The sequence below is a fragment of the Rattus norvegicus genome, chromosome 10 (genome assembly GCF_036323735.1).
Source record: "Rattus norvegicus strain BN/NHsdMcwi chromosome 10, GRCr8, whole genome shotgun sequence".
Taxonomy (NCBI): Eukaryota; Metazoa; Chordata; class Mammalia; order Rodentia; family Muridae; genus Rattus; species Rattus norvegicus.
In genome coordinates this window covers 32811236-32829879 of record NC_086028.1, presented here as the reverse complement: position 1 = coordinate 32829879, position 18644 = coordinate 32811236, and the positions used below count along the sequence as shown (strand labels likewise).

Sequence of the window (18644 nt, the reverse complement as noted above, 5' to 3'; positions counted from 1 at the left end):
GGAAAGAGGTCCAGGAGGGTCTGACTGAGGTGTTTGAAGAGGCCAGAAGATACCAGACTGGCTGTCATCTACAGAGGCTTGTGGATTCCTCTGGGGTTCTGCTCAGAGTTGGGGCTCTCTAATTATGTGCCAGTTGATTGGAGGGTGTCAGGCCCATCTTGCAAGCCAACTCCCTTCTGTTTGGAAGGAGGCGCCCCTTGGAGTCTGTTGGCTAACAGGAAAAGTGCTTACTCTGGGAGGAAGGCGGGGCAAGCCGGAACAAGCTGTCCCTGGGAACCCGCAGACTCCTCCACTCCTTTTCAGAACCCCATTCTCTTCCAGGGAGACAGAGGGGGTTCCAAGGGACTTGAATATGGCCCCTTCATAGGAGACAGTGGTGGAGACTCTTAGCTGCTCCGGGCCGATCTTGCGGAACGGGGCGCCCCTCCCCTCCCCCAACCCCCTGGGCTTTACTCAGGCTCTCTGCAAAGGGAGGGGACGGCCAGGGATCCCTGTGCATCTCCCTTCTCCAAGCTGCAGGCGAGGAGCCCCGCGCTCTCGGGAATCTCAGCAGCTTGCCTTCGGCTGCGCGGGGGTACGGGTTGTCCCCGCCGCCCCCACCCGAGGCTCGCCCTCGCTCCCTCTCTCTAGCCCCGCCAGCCGGAGCGCGCACACCGGGGCTCCCGCACGTGGGCGCGCGGGAGGCGGCGGCCGCTGCTGCCCTAGCCTGAGCCCGAGCCGGGTAGATCGCCCTCCATGCTGCGGGAGCCGCGACCGCCTCACGCTCAGCCTCTCGCTCCAGCTGAGCACTGTGAGCCGGCGAAGCAGCGGAGGGGACCAGGACCGTGACGCGAGCAGCGCAGCGGGCTGGAGCGAGCCAGGCTCTGAGCAAAGGGCGCCCGCTTGCCGGGAGCAGGCAGCCTGGCTGGGTCGCTCGCCCTCGGCTCCTGACAGCGCTGAGGGATTCGGGCAGTGCGAGGTCGCTGTGCTGCTTCTAGGCGGTGGCCAGGGACGCCTCCTGCAGCTGCTTTGCTGGCACCCGCAGCCCCCAATTCCCTTCCACCCGCAAGTCCTCCGATCGCTCCCGGAGGACGCGCCTGGCCACACTGGGAGAAGCGGGCGCCAAGTCTGAAGTCTGTTCCCAGCACCACCAACTTCCCCGGGAGCCCCTCGGCCCGCTGCAGCCTGCGCCAGCCCCGGGAGCGATGCGCCCCCAGCCGGGCGGCGCGCCCTCTGCCAACTCGCCACCCATGGGATCCACTGCCTTCCGCCGCCCCGCTCCCAGCGCGTAGCTCAAGCCGCGCGGCCCAGGAGAGGAGTGAGACACTAAAGGGTTTCGCTGCCCCTGCGTGCACATCTGACTGCTGAGAACCCTTACAAGAGAAACATCCACATTTGAGGGTGAGTAGCCCGCTGGTGATGGTGTCCTTTCCCCGCAAATAGCAGTTTGTAGAGATGCGGGGCAGACGCCAGAAAGTTGAGTCTCTTGCACTTATCCTGGGATTGGTGGCGAACAAAACATTGGTTCCTTAGCCCGATTACCTTCTTTACTGAAACCACAGAGGAGTACTCTTCCCAAGGAGAAAAGGGGCTTTTGAGAACAGGTCACTCACTGTTCCCCATTAACGGGCCATTTGGGTCTTTTCAGCCTGCCCGCGCGCGTTCAGTAAGCACCCTGCGTAAGCGCTTGGAGATCAGCTGCTGCTGGGGCGCGCTGGGAGATGATGGGAAACCCCCAGTCTCTAGGAAGACACTAAGTGCACTTCGTGAAAGAGAAATTACTGCTGGAATATTAAGAGAGAATGTGGGGAAAAGAGACTGGAGTTGCACAGGAAAGGGACAAAGAAGATGGGAGGGAGGCTTAGAAGGGTCAGAAGAGGTGGCTGGAGGAAGAGACATGAGTGAAATTTACTTCTTGCTACTGGGTCGAGCAACCAGGGTACTTCTAACAGGATGAAGGTTTGCAGCAGGCTGATACAGGGCGGGCCAACCAAGACCAACAACAGGTGGCTTAAGCATGCTTCTTGTAGTTGGGTTCCTGGAGGGAAACCACTCGCTCTCCCAAGGGGCCCTGGCTTGCCCTACCACTTGCATGATAGCATCTGAACGTGGGCAAGAAAATGGGATTTCTGAGTTCCAGCCCAATTTGGGCTGTGGGAGGCATCCAAATGCCTCCTGGAGGAAAACAGCAGCTCCTTTGTGTGTCTGCCTGAGGTTTCAACATACAAGCAACTGAGGGGCCTTTCAGCTGGGCTACGTGGACTTGTCTGGTCCTTGGACTTGAGCCCCGGCTTTGGCTTTCTCTCTTGGTCCCTGGTGGTGGGTATTCTCCTTCCCGAGGCTGGGCTGTGAGCCAAATCTCAGTTTTGCTGCTCTTTACTCCAGCGATCGGAGGGGCATTTCAAGAGGACCAGGAGCCTTGCTGGAGTTCATTCTTTACCCCACTCACTCAAACTTTTATTCTGAAAAGTAGACAGGTGTAGGTGTATGCATAGTGTGTGCAAGTGAGTATGTGGAAATGTCGTGTCGGGTGGAAGAAATTGGAGAGGGAGGGAGGGAGGGAGAGAGAGAGGGAGGGAGGGAGGGAGGGAGGGAGGGAGGGAGGGAGGGAGAGAGCGAGAGAGAGAGAGAGAGAGAGAGAGAGAGAAAGAGAGAGAGAGAGAGAACATGCATGCGAGCATCCCTGCATCCCTGCTGCCTAGACTTAGGCTAGAGTATGTTTGAGCCTTTCGTTATTCTCCTGAAGCCACCATTCTTCTGGTTTTCCCAGTGTAAAGTGCTGATAGCACCCACAGCAGCATTTGCTGACGGTATGCAGTGGCTCAATCTGAGCTAGCCCGCATATAGTGTAGAACCACCCACCCGGGACACCATGAACTTTGGAAAGGCAACAACTAGAGTGGAAGGTGAGGGTGGAAACCAGAAGAGGATGCCAGGGTGCATATACTCCTATGTGTCTGGAGGGGGCATCATTCAGAGCCTGCACCCATACTGAGGTGCTTGTGTTCTGAGGATGTAGGCTGGCTGGCTTTGAGACGGATGAAGATTTAAGAAGGAAAAGCCACACTTATACACATTTAGTGGCCTCTGCCACCAGGTTTCAGTGAGGCATTTGAACCCTAGAATAAAGTGGCAGGCATTCCAAAGTGCAAAAGAACCCTCAAGCATTTGCACAAGGGCCCATGGTTCCCCTCCTGAAGACAGTTTTGGCTTTAGGGCTCTTTGCCCTTGCTGTCTCTGTAACTGCCTCTGAATTTCAGCAGCTAGTCCAAGTTTAGTTTCCCACCAGGTGATAGCTCTCCACACTCTAGGTCTCCGGCAGGGGATTGCTCATATGGATTAAATAGTGAGGTCTCAGGCTTGACTTTTAGCATATGCTTGCTGATTCTCATGGGGCCCATGTCTTGTCAGGGGCACAGGGGCTTTCCACATTTGATGTGGATCCTGGCAGTGGGCTGTCAGAAGGATGAAAGGGCAGTAACGTATTGTGTATGATAAGGAGATGCAGGTATAAGGCAGAAAGACATAAAGCCAGAGAGATGTAGAGAGAAAGATAGCAATAATGAGAGAGCCCTGAGAGCAGGTGCAAGTGCAAGAGGATGGGGGCAGATGTAGAGACAGAGACAGAGAGAACACAGGCAAAGTCATAGGACAGCAGGATCAATTATTAGAGAGGGATAAAGGAAAGGAAGGGGGAAGGAAATGTTAGGCAAGAATGAAGACAAGAATGTAGAGGAGAAAAGAATAGAATGGGAACACAGAGGGTGAGACATCCAGGTGAGAAAATGGAGGAGACATAGGTGTTGGCCACTTCGTGCTTTTAGTCTCTAATTTATATTAGCCACACTACCATTTTAAGGAAGGTAGGATAGCCCAGATCTTTTAGTAGCCAGCCTTGGTTATTGTGCTTTCTTGGGACTATATGGATAATTCTGAAATAATTAGGAACATAGCTGCAGAAAGGATGTCCAGGGTACAAGGAAACTAGATTCTTGGAAAATGCACAGATGTGCAAGTACCTTGTCTTCCCTGGCCCCTCCTCCCAGGATAATGTAAACTCGCAGGACAGGAGAATGGGAGCACAGGAATTTGACCACCTATCTTTACCACTGGTGACTTGCCCCTCATTCAGAGAGTAGAGCCTCCACCAGCCAAGGGAACTACTCCCATGGGACCATAATCAAGTGGAGATAGGATTTTCAAATTTAGTGAGTATGCTAGTTGATTCTGAAGAGGGTCATCACTGGACTACATTTGAAAAACACAATGTAGACCTCGAAACGCCCTTCTCTAATTTCTTCCTGTATTTGTTCCTTGGAGATGCAATTAATACATCCTTCTTATATCATATCCTCCCTAGAAAAGCTCATTTCTTGGGAATATCTCTTCATAAAAGGACAAGTCCAGGGAATCACTCATCCAGGGTTACCTTTCCATGAGCCTCATTAATCACAGGGACTCCAGAGGACAGCAGACTGGCTCCTCTGGTTGACCTTCCTGGGTTGTTTGCAACTAAGGGATACTGGATAGTCAGCAGGGCCTCATTCTAGCCATTCTTTATATACAAAAGAACCCAATGCCCTGGGCACTGTTATTACCATTTGCATTTCATGGTCTGAGGAGTCTGAGACTTGGTGACATTATGTAACTTTTTCTAGAGAAACCTATCTTTATCTGTGGTCCACTTAGAAGGCAGAACGGCTGAAGCTTGAGGCCAGGTTTGGTTGACTTAAGCCTGAGGTCTCCACTTCATATCAGTATAGCTCCTACCCCACTCACACTTAATGGAGTCGGTTTAGAGACCTGCCTAAGCTCTCCTAGATGAAAGGATGCTGAAGAAATTGAGGTAGGCTATGCCAGAAAGCCCATAACCATCAACTGCTAAACGGAGACTTGGACCCAAGTTTCTAGAGTTTCCAGTTTCTCTAGCTTACCATTGATGACTGTGTGTGGCACTGAGCACCAAGGTCATATATGCCTCTTAGTCAAAATGTAAGTAAGTTCCTGGACCCTCCTAGAGGCTCACTGAATTAAAACATTAGGGCAGAGAGCCCAGAAATCTGTATTTTTAGTCCATGCCCCAAGCCTACATCTGCACAGCACCATTTGCCCCAGTTATTTGAAGCTCTTGGATTCACACATTGTGGAGCCCTTCCAGACAGCTTCAGGAGAACCTCAAGCCCTCCTGCCTCCAGCGAATTTAAATATACAAATCAGTGGACTAAATGTCAGTGACAGCTCTTTTTGAGAAGTGCCACAAACACGTGGATCTTCATTACATTTGCGTTTTATTTTTCCTTGTACCTGCTTGGAAAGCTTACCAGTGTTAGCATTTATATTCCTATTTGACCCAAAACGATGTCAAGAGTGAGTCCAAGGTAGCACTGTGTTAGAAGCATCAGGCTGTCTCCCACGTTAGTAGGTCTAATTATGCTCTGAGAAAGAAGCATCCATCAACAGGCTTCCCATTCCCTCTGAGCAGAGCACCGTCTCACCCTGCAGGTAAAAAAGGAGCCATCACCCACACTGTCTCTCTCTGGCCCACTTAAATTGCTTTCTCGGTGACCTCAACATCTTTTCTGTTCCATTGAAATATGGCCAAAGGTGCCAGACATCTTGTCCGACAAACTATTCTGTCATCTCTCCCCTTTCAGGTCCAAATTTATCTTTTGAATCTGTTGCTTTTAACCCTGACCTCCTATTCAAGGGTAGTAATTGAGCCTTGGGTGGCTGCGATAAGTGACCATGTGGTACGTGTATTTTGGATGACGGTAGTCATTTACGAAGAGAATGCAAAGCAGAGAATCATTTCTATTTACAGTGTCTGCATCCTTAATATGCTGGCATTCGTTTTTCTGTTTGAGTGCTGAAAATTTGAGGAGGTATGCAAAGCAGTGGAGAAATCAAAGGTAGCTAATGCTTGAGTATGGACAACTCGGGGCAAAGCCCACCTTCAGCTTGCTTGGTAGTACTACCTTGTCTTGTTTATTTAACTTTGCCAAAACTTCATTTCATCTGGAAGCTGAGACATTGCAAACTGCCAGGCTTTACCCTACTATGTGGCTCAGGGTCTCCAGCGAAGCTCTGATCCCTCTCTAGCTAGTATTGCCAGGCTCCAAGTGAACGTCAGTGGATTGGCAGACCCTAGTTAACCCAGAGTAAAAGTGCCAGGCAAGAGCTTAAGCAACTTGTCTGTGTTATGCACATCTAAAACTCTGAGCTTGCATCTGTCTGAACTCACCCACCTTCGTGGCTCTGATAGAAAGGGTTTGCACCATCCTTAAGTTCGAAGGCTAAGCGTCGATTCTCATTTTCACGAACCTCATGGTGGAGACTGTCCAATAGAGCAGTGGAAATCGATTGAGATGTTTGGATTCTCCTTAAATGGTTAAATTGTCTCCAAATAGTTGTTTTGGGTTCCAAAGAGTTGCCAGGGATTAGTTCCCCACTGTTATTTCTTGGCTGAATTATTATCAAAGCAAGAATATTCCTTATTTGGGGAACTCTGCTGCAATTCCCCCCAGGATTGGATTTTGTCTGCAAAGTAGTACCCACTGAAATGGTAGTGTGCTTCTTTGTATCTGGTACTGAGTCTCTATAAAAATTCACTTACCTACTTACTGGAAGTTGTTTTGGCAGGGCCATGTCTGGCATGCAGAAGGTGTTAAAAAAATACTTGAATGGCTAAATGAATTTGGGCTAATTCTATGTGGCCTAGAAAAAGAAGTGTCTGTTGTCCTTTATGCACTAAAAGAAGAAGAATGGGAACAACTGGAATCCAAACACAGTGTATCCCAGGAGGCAACCCTCTTTACCTAGGGGAATCAGGGGTAGGTAGGGTTGGGGGAGGTGTGGGAATAATAGTGTCAGTAGCTGGTGATTAACTGCTGTGGTAGCTTTGGGCAAGCTCTATTTTGATGTTGCTTAAGATGTAATTAGAAGGGACTTTCTGATTTATAAGTTAATGTGATTTTATCTGTACTTTTAATTAGTTTCTCATAAAGACACTTTTGTTTCTGAGCTCAAAAAAGTTTTAGAAATTAATAGACTGCTGGAATGATAGTGAAGTTTAGAGATGATTTGGTCTCAGCAGCTAGAAGGAGCAAGGAAAAAGAAAATAAAGATAAACAACCCAAGGCTCAGGGAAGGGAAGGAGCTTGCCTGAGGCTGCTCAGCAAGGTAGCCTCAGACTCAGTGTGAGAGTCCGGTGCTTCCTGGCTGCAGTCCCAGGACTCTTAATGGACAACTGAGAATGACTAACACATCTATGGCCAGCTGCTCGCTTGCACTGACTGTGTGCATGTGCACGCTGCAGTCCATACAGCCTGCTCCCTGAAAAATTCTAAGATACTCTCTGTGGAGAAAGGATTGAGCAAAACAGTTCTAAAAGGCTTTCCCTGTGTAGACTTCAAGTGTTGAAGAGGCTCATGGGAGACCTTCTTGGCAGGTGCTGTGTTAGTGAGGCCTTACGGGGTTGTTGCAGTTATAATGTACAAGAAAGGAGCAGGGGCAGGGACGTTCCCATGGTGGTATGTGTGATGATGCACGAACAATGGGAGATTTGTGGATATTCTTTGTCAATCTCCTGGTACTTGGTCTAGACGGGAAGTCAGTACTTGGAACCTTTCTCTCTACCTGTAGGATGCTGTGGAGTAGGACTAAGTGAATCTGCTTCATTGCATCCTCAGATACAGAAATGTGTGCAGTGTGCTGGGACATTTGTTAACACAGAGGTCTTGATCACATGGTGCCAATATTATGAAGACAGTAAGACACAGATCATTGATGTGATATATTGTGGATGATCCTCTGAAAACATTATAATCAATGCTGACAAGGCAGAGGAAATATCTCACCCCAGAACCTCCTATGCATCCCGAAACTCTCTCCACACTAACTCACAGTAACTTCAGGGGACTGCAATTATTCAAGGGGAGGAGGCACACATAGAAATTTTCCTTGCTTTTCCACCCTAATCAATCTAGAGTTTTAGTGCAATTTTTGATTTGATACATAAGGGTTAGCAGCAAGGGATTGTCACCTTTCTGCATCCTTACTAACAGAAAAAAAAATTCTTTACTATCTTGAATAGATAGTTCCCTAACATCCTTCTGTTCTTTAAGGGCTAATTCTTCTGGATTTAATTTAGCATCCTCTCTGGTCTTATGTGGAAACGTAAAGTCTCGTAAGTGGAATATTATAACCATCTGGACCTAGCATCTCGCCCCACTTCTTCACAGAGGCCTTTTAGCGGGCACTGAAGATAAATTTTACCTGCACCGTCAGCACCAGCTGCCGCAGCTCCCACTGCTGGTGCTTCTATCACGTCTTGAGTACTTTGTCTGCCAACGTGGTTCTAAACTCTTCGTGTGTATTTTCCTTTTGATACCATATGCCAAGCAACATAATTTTTAAGAATCTGTATGAAGATTAACAATACATATATAGGCTGAGGCGATGGCTCACTTGGTAAAGTGCTTGATGCATAAGCACAAGGACCCGAGTTCAGATCCCCAGCACCCACGTAAAAGACCAGACATGGTGAAGTTTATCTGAAACTCTGTTTGGAGAGTCAATAGACAGGTAAGGGGTTATGCTGGCTAATCACTCTAGCTTGTAGGTAAGGTCCAAATTCAGTGAGAAGATGTTATATCAAAGAGTACGATGGGGAAGTGAAAGATGATACACACATTGCCCTCTGGCTTCCATATGTATGTACACGTGTAGCCCCATCCCCAAGGAGAGAGAGCACAGATATAATATAGATCATTATATATCAAAGTGCTATAAGTTTTCAGAAGAAAAATTGTGATTGTTAGTCAGAACTGCATGTAATGACAACACCGAGGACTCGTGGCATCTCTCTTCTTTACCTTTATCCCCCAAAATAAACTCTTGAGTTGGGGTAGTAAGCACAAAGGAAACAGCCCAGAGAGATTTTTCCTCCAGGCTGGAGAAAGTTGACTTGTGTTTAATCCTCACTGCTGTAACCAGAAGGGCAAGTATTTCCAAAGTTTAAGTATTCCTAGGTCACTAGCTCATATTGTTTCCATTTCTCAGAAATCTACCATCTTTAAAGGAGCCCAGAGTCTGCCTTCTCCCATGGCTTTCAGACATCTGTGACATATATTGTGAGGCATATTTTATTATTTAGTATATACCCACCCCCAGAAATGTTAACTAATGTCCTTACAGTAGGCTATGTACTATGTGAACTTTCTGTGTTCTCTTAACAGTAGACATAGAAGACATCTACAGATTTGATAAAAAGTCAACAAATATTTACCATGGCTAGGGCTCATATATTCTAGTCCAGTCCATGTTTTAAAATGCCCCTATGACCTAAGGACTTGTTGGCATGACTATGTTATTCGGTTTGTGTCACTGTGACAAACTACCCAAGAAAACCCATTTACAAGAAGCAAAAGGTTATTTTGGCTTACGGTTTCTATATATGGCTATATAGTCTTTGACTGGTTGGCCCTTTGGCTTTTGAGCCTATGATGGATGTCAGGGGATGCAGCAAAAGATGTTCTCCTCAGAACCAAGATGTAAAAGAGACAGGTCTTTTCATTTCTCCATTGTAGGATTTAATGTAATGATTTAACTTGCTTGAAGTAGGTCCCTCCTCTTAGCTATCAGTACCTGCCAATGGAGCTATGTTCTTGGGGCTTATCTACTAATACTAGGGGCTTTGGAGAAGATTTCAGATGAAAGCTGATCTGTGTTTTGGAATGCATTGTCATCCCATGTTGTGAACTCCTGCAGGGAGGAAGGAGAAAGTGAAACCCTAGAAGGGAGTCCCCTCTTCATTGTTCCAGATCACCTGACATGGTAGGGACGGAGGCGGTGTTAGAATCAAATGCTACCTCATACCTATGAATGACAGCATTCTTCTAGCTATTAATCAGCTTCAGTTTGACAGATTGCTTTCATTGATTGCTTACATATCCATCCTGTGACTTGGGCATACTCTCCTAATGTGTAGTTTCTTTTAAAGAGTTAATATTTGATACATGGGCTTCCACGTATAGTTTTGTTCATTTATGTTGTTGTTCCTGTTCCTGTAACTGAATGTCACACACTGGAGAATTTGTACATAACAAGTTTATTTAAGTTACAGTTCAGAGCCCATCTGTCTAAAAGAATCACCCAGAGTACTTGGTCTGTGTTCTTTTTGTGTTTTATTATTATAATGGGCATCATATGACAAGAGAGTGAACAAGACCCCTTAGTAAAGTATAGAATAGATTTTTTTCACCCAGTCACTTTCCAGAGATCTCCTGTTTCATCACTATGGCACTGGGGAATAAGTTTCAAAAGAGAAAATTGGGATACATTTAAAGATTGTAATTTTTTGTTTATTTTTTCTTTTTTATTGTTGAAAATAGATTCTTTCTTATACAATACAATCTGACTATGGTTTCCCTTCCTCTGTTCTCCCACAAGTTTGTCTCTAATTCCTCTCCCATACAGATCTACACTTTTTCTGTCTCTCATTAGAAAACAAACAGGTTACTAAGACATAATAAATAAAATAAAATATAAGTTAAAGCAAAGATTACCACATTGAAATTGGACAAAACAAACAGTTGGAAGGGGAGGCGGCTCAAGAGAGGACATAGAAACAGAGACCCACTTGTTTTCACATTTAGAGATTTCATAAAAACTAAACTGGAAGACATAATATGTGTACACACACAGACAGGCACAGACACAGACACAGACACACACACAGACACACACACACACACACACACACACACACACACACACACACACACACACACGACAGGAGCCACCATAGGGTAAAAAGGGAGAAGAATGAACAATAAATAAAATAAAATGATATCGAATTCTTAAAAATTTATAAAGTGTCTGGTAGGACATTGCGAGATAAGGAATCTCTAGTTATGCCGTGGAATTCATTTTCTGATGGCCCTTTAGTGCTGGGCATGCTACCTACCTTTAAGAGTAGTTTGTTTCTCCAGTGAGATTCCCTTGGAGGAAACTAAAATTTCATTTGTAAGTGGGTATATATGTTAGGTTTCTTCTGGGTTAGGAATGGAGGCACGTGTCCACGAATCATTTCAGCTCTAGGACCCCATCTAATGCAGAGCAATGAAGACCTCGTGCATGCCGCTTCAATTTCTATGAGTTTATATGACCTTTGACCCTGTTGATTTAGAGGGTGTGTGTGTGTGTGTGTGTGTGTGTGTGTGTGTGTGTGTGTGTGTGTTTTATGCATATTCCCTGGCTCTTCTGCAGCATTCGCTGAGCTTTGTGGGGAAGGATTTAGTGGAGACATCCCATTTAATGCTGGAAAGTTCTCTCTGCATAATGCCAGGCTGTGGGTCTCTGTATTCGTCCCCATCTGCTGCAGGAGAAAGCTTCTCTGATGATGGTTGAACAAGAATTTGATCGCAATTGTCTTTCTGGGTCAGGGGTATCTCACTCAGAATGATTATTTTTTTCTAGTTACATTTTTTTTCCACGTGGAAAGGTTTAATGAGAGAAGAAGAGTAGAAGAGGAGAGGAGTAGAGGCTGATCATGAGCATGTGGAGGGGAGGGGGAGGAGAATGGGGAGAGAAGGGACAGAGGGGAAGAGGGGAAAAGGGAAAGAACAAGGACCAAGAGCTCTAGTTCCATTTATTTACATGAAATGTGGTACACTTGCACAATGAAATACTACTCGGCCATATAAAAATGAATGTTACAAGCCATCTTAAGAAATTATGTCATCCTGAGTATCATCTCTGAGATTCTTGTGCCAAAGCATATAGTTGCTGGAAAATAACTAGAATGAGTGCTTTAAAACAGATGTTACAACTTTGACTGCCATATTGGGTCCTGTGGTCCTGGGTTATTGACAGCACAGGATGTAATGAGATGCTCTGTTTGCCTTTATGGTGGGTCTGGTAGGCTATTATTATTTCCTTTTATAGTTATTTTTATTATTTGAAAACTTTAAACATGTATATGATGTATCTCAATGTATCTAATTCCACTCCTCACCTATATCTAACCTTGGGACTCTCCCCTAACACATATCCTTCCCAACTTGTCTACCTCCTCTTTCGAAATTATAACTCACTGCTGGCAGTTAGTGCTGCCCGTGTGCATAGGCTGTTTGTGTAGGTGTCATTCACTTGGGCATAGGACACTTACTGGTGGCCTCAATCCCAAAGTGAAGTAACCCCCCCCCCCGCCTTCCCCAGGAGCTAGCAAGTACTCAGCTAGAAGTGGAGCCTTAATAGACCCTTGTCCAATCATGTTGGGATTTTCAACTTGCCTGGGCATGAGTTGCTCTGCTAGTAACTGTAGGTGCAGTGAGCTAATGCGTGTAAAGACCACGCCCTGTCCAGTGGAGAGCATTTCACTCCTCCACTCACCTGCTCTCACATTCCTTTTATCCAGTTCTCTGCTCTACAGTGTTCCCTGTGCCTTGGTGTATGTGTGAGGGGTGGCTTTGTAGGTGGACTGTGCATTCTGCCTCCGTCTCTGTGAATTCACATGAGCTTTAATCCTGTCGATTTGAAGGCTCTTGTTACCTTGTTACTACTCCATCCTCTCTCTTCACTCCTCCCGCTCACCCTTCCTTTGTCCACAGGGCTCACTGAACCCTGAGGAGAGGGATTTGATGGAGGCACTCTGCTTAGGACTGAGCCTTCCCTGTTTTCTCACTCTCTGCTTAATGTCTGCCTGCGGGTCTCTGTATTTTGACCCTCTGCTTCAGGAGGAAGCTTCTCCGCTGATGGCTATTATGCGTGTTTGTGTGTGTCTGTGCTGTGTGATTGCAGGTGCCTGTGGAGGTCAGCATTGGCTTAAGCCAGAACAAATTGAGGACAGTAAACAGTTGTAACTGAGCCTTCAGCGGGATCCTGCCTAGCAGGTTATCTGCTGAGAGAGCTTTCTATGTGGAAGGGAGAGTGAGCAGAGAGGCCGATGCTATGCTCTCTGCCTCACGCTTGAGACCCAACAGGGGAAGAGTGCTGAAGAGCATGCAGACCCCCAGGGGGTCACAGTGGGGCAGAGGAGAGCTGTGCGATAAACACAGCACCCTCCAGCATCTGAACTGCCCAGGCCTCACTCTGGATTGGATTAGTAAAGAAGCTTACATGGCTATTACTTTCTTTTAAATGCATTTTTATTACTGAATTCAGTATTTTTCTGTGAAAATCGTTCGCCCATTAATCCTGCTGAGATTATAAGAATCATTGAAATGTACTCAGTGAATAAGCACACGAAGAATCATGTATGTCTGAAGAAAGGCATGAGACCTGATCATGGTAGCCTCTGAGTCTAAGATAATAGCAGGGAGCGGGGTGGCTTCATGGAGGTTACTGGGCAGAGCACTCAATGGAAGTGAGTTTTCAATCAGCGAGAATTTCTGTACCGACTAAAGTAAGGGGGAAATTATACTTCTTATTGAAAGTTATAGGTCATTACCATTTTAAAACCAGTTTGTTTGATCAAAGCAGGAGGCTGAAATTACACAGCATGGAGAATTAACAGGCTCTCCCCATCCCACTTATAGAACCTTCTCCTATGATTTTCCCAGCATTCCCTCTACTCCTCACAAATAGAGAACTAAGGGGAGACTGGACACACATGCTGGAAGTGCGTTAATCTATTTTTGTTGAATAAAATATATACTCTTAATAGCAAAGGCAAATCTTACATCCTACCAAGACTTCCATTTCAGACATGATGGAGAATGCTAGATATATGTATCACATGCCACTTAATTTCAGGAAAATATGTTGGATGATATTTATGTGTGCATTTCTTTCTGTTAAAGACAACCATGGCAATGAAAAATACTATCTGGCAGTTCTCTTTCAGCTGTACGCATCACTCAGAGTGGAATCCTTTTTGCACTCAAATTGGGCCTGCCAGCTCTAAAGAGGGCAGTTGAGATAATATGATAAACTGGCCCATGCGTCCAATCTTAGCTCATCAAGGCTGTGTCAGAGCTGACATTTCCGTACAGTGTGACTTGATGCTCTGATTACAAATTGGTCTTGAGCAGCCAGAGGCTTTGTAATTGCGTTCTCTGAGGGATTGAGCTTGTATCATTAGGTATGTTTTGGTTTTGAAACCCAGAGGAAGAAATATGTTCCTGATTCCATTCTCTTGTTTCAGAATGTAACGAAACTAACACTCATCCAGAAAGGGATGTAACTTATTATATGCAAAATTAGGGTTTTTTTAAAAATCTTCCTTTGAGGCAATGTTGATAACATTTTTCATCTTTCTTTGGTGTCAGAGGTTTTAAATAACTTCATTTATTTTAAGGAGAGTGAAGTTGAGGGTGTAGGGTGCATGTGAAATGTGAATAAAGCCCTAGGTTTTGTCCCTGCCACCATATTCCCCCAGTGTGGTGTCACAGGTTTACAATCCCAGTGAAGCCAAGGGATTTGGCAGCTCAACAAGATCTTCCACTCCACAGTGAGTTCCAGGCCAGCCTAGGATACACAAGATGCTGTCTCAAAAATACAACAAAATATTAACATAAGAATGTTGTGTTTACAGGCACCACACCACCTCAGAATGGTGTCTGTGTCTAGACTCCATGAAACTGGGGAGTCTTTTGGTCCAGAGTTGCTTCTGCCTGCAGCCTTCAGGCCTTCATGATCAGCCCTTCTGGGGGTGCTCCAGGGAGACGTAGTTCTTACAGTTTGGGAAAATGCCTAGTTGGACCCTAAATCCAAAAAAATAAAATTAATGCACTAGAAAAAAGAAGAATGTTGTGTTTATAGTTCTTAACATTTATTTTATTCTAATAAGGAGATGAATCATATTTGAGAAGGAAAAATGGATAATTCTATAACAATTAAATAACTCTTTAAAAATAAAATTAAATAGTAATTCTTTTTGAAAATGTATTTATTATTTTGTGTGTTTATATGTTTCTGTGTATGTGATGTTTGTGTGTATGTGGGCATGTACATTCTGTGGTGGCATATATGCAGGGTTGAGAGAGTAACTCTTGAGACAGTTCTCTTCTGCCTTTTCATGGGTCCTGGGGATGTAATTCAGGTTTTCAGGCTTATGTGGCAAGTTGTTCTTCATCTTACCAGTCATTATTTCATAATTCTATGTTTAATTTAGTTTTGTAAACTTTATACATTGGGTATGATATTAGCCATTTTTTTGATCAATGACCTTTTATGCTTTGGGTCCTGGGGAATTCCTCTAGAGATTCTGGAAAAAGTATATACTGTCAGAGTGGATCAAGACTAATAAATATTGTATGTAATTAAGACTTAAAGTATTAATATATGTTTGAAACTGAATTTATTGGGAATCCATGGGTGAAGTTATCAGCCCTGTTTGAAGAAAAACAAACTAGTTTTACATTCAGATACCACCGCAGAACATTTTGCCTTTGGCTATCACATACCAAGTGACGAGTTCTCTAGCAGACACTCGAGGGATGTCTTACAATTCAGTCCTAGCATAGTCTACTTTGAGATAGTATCATGTACTACAGACTCTGCCCTAACAGGATCTCAGCCCTAACCTCATTCAAATCTGCAAGTGTGCATGACCAGGTTATGACCCATGCTCTAGACCTCTCTTTAAGTTCAAGTCATCTGCCATAGTAATGTGTTTGTGTGTGTGTGTGTGTGTGTGTGTGTGTGTGTGTGTGTGACGCACATGCATACCTGCACCCCCTGACACACATGAATGAAACCCATTCACTGGTTTATTGTAAATATCCTAGGTTCCAGAGGGTGTAGGTGAGCCAATGAACATACAGGTGAAAGGGCTATATTTGATTAGGTCCAATGAGCACACAGGGTTTCTACTCTTTCTCTCTGGGGGCCACCCTCAAAGTGCCTACTCTTGTTCAGCAGTGCAGAATCATTAGAACTAGTGCTTTAGGGCATCTTTATTTCATAGCAAAGGATAATAAAGTCACCGATCATTGGGAGTCAATTTACATTTTAGCCTTTCTACCTTCAGAGCTGAGAGGTGCAGGGTTAAATGTTCGACCTCTAGAAGCTGGTTTAAGTCTCTGACCTGTAGTCCCTAGCTGATGTTATCGAGAAGCCCAATAAGCATTATTGCTCCAGAGACTAGATTCTGGAATTATACCTGATGCTTTAATCATACAGGGAATCATGAAGGTACTAAGAGTCCTGCATATGTAAAATATATTTTCCTAGCGTATCTGTCTATGGGGATTTATAAGCTTTTTCTCAAACTACAAGGCAAAGAACATGTATTGAGTAGAGTAGTGTATTTGGGGACATTGCCAGCTCCACTGAAGATCTACCCTTGAGTGGCATGATGAAAAGTTTTATATGACTCTGGATGCAGCAATTGAACTCATGCCACTGAAAATTCAATGTGATTATCTGTGCTTTCCGTGTCAGTATATTGCAATTATCTGGATCACAGGTAATTTTGCCCTTTTCATTGCTAGATTTAGAGGAACAAGGGGAAATTTTTATCCAAATTACTTTAACACTTAAATAAAAATCTTGAAACCTTTAACTAAAACCCAAATGGAGGGGTGCTGAGCCAGTAGCAAGGAAGAAAGATGAAAATCATTCAGACTACCATGCAACCATCTATTCATGCCAGCCTTGAGCAGGCTAAGGCCAGGCACCCTGAACCCAAGTCTGAAACAAGGCCAAGCAACCCTAGCTCAGTGACTTCTGACTTCGAGCAAAAGAAGTCATAAATATCTCTCTCTCTCTGCAAAACACCCCCTGGATAGTCTGCTATCAATCCCATGGGTGCATATGTAAAAGGAGAGTTCACAATCAAAATTGGCAAGGATATGCAAGAAAGGCATCTATTATCCTTTAGGAATATCAGAAAGAAAGCCAAGCAGAAAGCAAAGTTGAGCTTCTGAGAATTTCCAGTACGATGCTTAGCAGATTTAGAACAGAAAGTAGCCGTATATGAATGTTTAAAGAAGGAACAAAAGGTAATTCTTTAGAATGGGAGCCTCACAGAAGACCATATGAAATGCTTATGAATATTTTATAAAGAGGTAGATTCTATAACTTTTCAAAAGAAACTGTCAATAGAATAAAGAACTTAATGGGTAGATGAACAGCACTGCGGAACTGAAGTTATAGGGAAATAGAATTACTCCAGAATTCTGCACCCAGACAGGAATTTAATCTATGAGGGATGCTGAGAACAGGATAAAGACCTTCAAGCTGTCTCAGATGGTAAAGCTACTAGCCTTTGAGCCTGATTACCTGATTTTAATCCCTTTCTTTACTCTACTTGGTGGAAGGACAGAACCAGTTCCCACAAATTGGCTGAAGACCTTCACAAGAAAGTCATAGAAATGATTCTTGCACCTCACATAAACAATAAATGAATAAATGTAAAATTTACTCTTTAAGTTAGGAGAGAGGCTAAATTGAAAAGTTCTGTAAGTTCCAGATATGCAACTATGATATGGGAAAAGACACAGTGTTTAGTAGTGGCTGAGGGTTTCCTGAAATGAACGATGTTTATCTACAAGTACAGGGAGTGCAATTAGTATAAATAAAACATGGAGTCCATTCATAGACATACTGTAAAGAAATTGAAATGTGGGTCATAGATAGAAGGTCTGGAGAGCATCCAAAGAGCAGAAGACCACTCACTAAGGACCCCTAAATAAATACAGTAACATCTTCAGTGACCTGAATAACACCCTCAAAGTTGTAAAGGAAAGTAAACATTGCCCTGTAATTGTTTTGCTGTCCATAGTAAGAAGAAAACAAAACACATCCATGGACAGAGAGGACCTCACCCACAACACATTTAGGGAAAACCCTAACAACAAAATAGGTAACCCTAGAGTAAGCTATGGGGAGAAGAAGGTATATAAGCATGAACCTTGTAAAATCTGAAAAAATGGTATGGTTGTAAGCTGAGTGTTTTTTATGAAGGAGGAGAGTAGCAGGGCACTGAACAGTAAGATCCAGCACCCAAGCAATCAGACAGTGATAAACTCAACTGCTATACTGTCCGTGTGATTTTGGAGATAATTAGCTTTCAGAAGGAGCGACTGCTGCTGGTGAGCTGGCATTTAGAAGTCCATGCATTGGTATAAAACTGATTTAGCTAGACTTTTATGGATTGAAAAGCAGTTTCTGGGCCTACAGATATGACTCAGCAATTAAGAGCACAAATACTCTTTCTGAGGCCCCAGGTTTGGTCCCCAGCACCCACATCAGGTGTCTTACAACCCTGTGTAAGCTCCAGGGGAATTCAGTGTCTCTGTTGTCACGGGCTACTGCAATTATGCAGGCATATCTTATCCATATATACATACGCATGACTAACAATTAAATTCACTTATTTGTGATTGTTGCAGAATCATCTATTTTCTCTGGGCATAAGAAGACTTTATCCTCATGCTTACTCTATCTAAGAAGCAAAATGGCTCACTTACTTGCCATAGATCATTGTATGTGAAATAAGTTCGACTCAGGATTCAGACAAAAATTTCATCATCTTCCTCAAATCTAGAATCAAAAGTGAAAAGACGACAAAGCATAAGTTCGTAACTATTTGAGGGGAGGAAGGGACAGGCAAGTAAGCAAGTGTGGAGGGGTGCAGCAGAGTTAAGTTACATTAAAGCTATAAGATCAAGATTACAGACATGTGCAGGAGAAACAGAGTGATTTTGATTATTAATACA

General features: G+C 44.3%; 1 protein-coding gene across 3 annotated transcripts in view; it reads left to right on the top strand.

Moving 5' to 3' along the window:
* The first annotated feature begins 325 nt into the window (after nt 1-325).
* Sgcd (sarcoglycan, delta) overlaps nt 326-18644 on the top strand; it is a 981842-nt gene continuing 963523 nt past the window's right edge. For 2 of the 3 annotated variants that reach the window (XM_039086545.2, XM_039086546.2), the window contains exon 1: nt 326-1380. The gene's annotated coding sequence lies outside the window, so the exon portion shown is untranslated. The remainder of the gene's footprint in view (nt 1381-18644) is intronic. The other variant, XM_039086547.2, reaches the window with a different exon arrangement.